The following is a 1,952-nucleotide window of genomic DNA, read 5'->3' on the forward strand; positions in this document are numbered from 1 at the left end:
TCCTGCACTTCCTCATTCCACCACCAAGTCTCCTTATCAACTTTCCTTCCAGATGACAAACCGAGTACTCTTCTACCTGTCTCCCTGATAACACTAGCTGTTGTTGTCCAATCATCTGGCAGCTCACCCTGACCACCCAGACCCTTTCTCAACTCCTCCCTGAAAACCGTGCAACGCTCCTCCCTTTTCAGCTTCCACCACTTTGTCCTCTGCTCTGCCTTTGTCCTCGTCATCTACCTTGTCACCAGAGTCGTCGCACAAACCGCCATCCTATGCTGTCTGGCTACACGCCCACCTACAACTACTTTGCAGTCACCGATCTCTTTCAGGTTACCTCGTCTATACAAGATGTAGTCTACCTGCGTGCTCCTACCTCCGCTCTTATAAGTTACCCTATGTTCCTGTTTTTTCTGGAAAAAGGTATTCACTACACCCATTTCCATCCCTTTTGCAAAATCTACCACCATCTGTCCCTCTGCATTCCTATCCTGGATACCATATCTGCCCATCACTTCTTCATCCCCTCTATTGCCTTCACCAACATGTCCATTGAAGTCTGCACCAATTACCACTCTCTCATTTCTGGGAATATTCTGCATCACTTCATCCAACTCATTCCAGAACTTCTCCTTCTCTTCAGGTTCACATCCCACCTGTGGCGCATAGCCACTAACAACACTGAGCATCACACCTTCAATTTCCAATTTCAGACTCATAAGTCTATCTGACATTCTTTTCACCTCTAGGACGTTCCTTACGAACTCCTCCTTCAAGATGACTCCTACTCCATTTCTCTTCTTGTCAGCACCATAATAGTATAACTTAAAGCCTGCTCCTAAGCTTCTAGCCTTACTACCCTTCCACCTGGTCTCCTGGACACACAGTATATCCAGCTTCCTTCTCTGCATCGTGTCCATCAACTCTCTACCTTTTCCTGTCATAGTCCCAATATTCAAAGTCCCTACTCTCAGTCCCAGGCTCTTTCCTTTCCTCCTCTCTCTCTGCTTCCGAACACGCACTCCTCCTCTTCTTCTTCTTCTTGTTCTTCGACCCACAGTAGCCCGATTTCCATTAGTACCCTGTAGGTCATCAGTACCAATGGCGGTCGTTGTTAACCCGGTCCGCGACCCATCCGGTATGGTATAGTTATGGTTGACTCGCATGTTTGGTTTTGGCAAACGTTTTACGCCGGATGCCCCTCCTGACGCAACCCTCTGCATTTATCCGGGCTTGGGACCGGCACAGGGAGACACTGCTCCGTGCCCCCCCCCCCCCCCCCCCCCCCCCCCCCAAAGGCAGGCTTGGAGAGACACGGGCCAGTGCCGCCCTGAGGCTGCATTACCCTCTCTTTCTTACATTTATTATAAAAATATGCTTATCTTCCTTTTAGCTCATCACACATGTCTTTATGATTTTCAGTCCATGCCTCAGCCGGCCTGAAGCTCCACTGATGCGCATGTGCGGATGCCTCTATCTAGCGGACATAAAATAAAGACAATCATTCAAATGTGAATGAGTCGGCGTGATGCTCCGGGATGTGTGGAGCTCAGGGAGCTCCACGAGTGAGGGAGTTAAGTTAGGGCGGGGGTGCAAGTAGGCTCTAGGATTCCCCGAGTCGGGGCGAGCGATGGGTTTAGAGGCGTATCGCATTGAAGATAATGGCCGCATATCCTTCTTGGACTTTTCTAAAGCCTTTGACTCGGTCGAACATCCATTTATCATAGCAACGCTCGAACATTTTGGATTTGGTTAAATATTCAGGAATGTGATCCGTGGGCTCTATGAGAATATTCATAGCTGTGTCACCCTGCCAAGCGGCACCACTCCGAGCTTCCATGTTGATGTGGGAATCCCCCAAGGTTGCCCCATCTCACCCTATTTATTTATAATTGCTACCGAAATGCTAGCCGTTTATGTTGAAAAGAGCAACGATATCCAAAAGTTAGACGTGC

The sequence above is a fragment of the Fistularia commersonii genome, unplaced genomic scaffold (genome assembly GCF_037954325.1).
Source record: "Fistularia commersonii isolate RoL2024-O1a breed Wild unplaced genomic scaffold, RoL_Fcom_v1.0 HiC_scaffold_44, whole genome shotgun sequence".
Taxonomy (NCBI): Eukaryota; Metazoa; Chordata; class Actinopteri; order Syngnathiformes; family Fistulariidae; genus Fistularia; species Fistularia commersonii.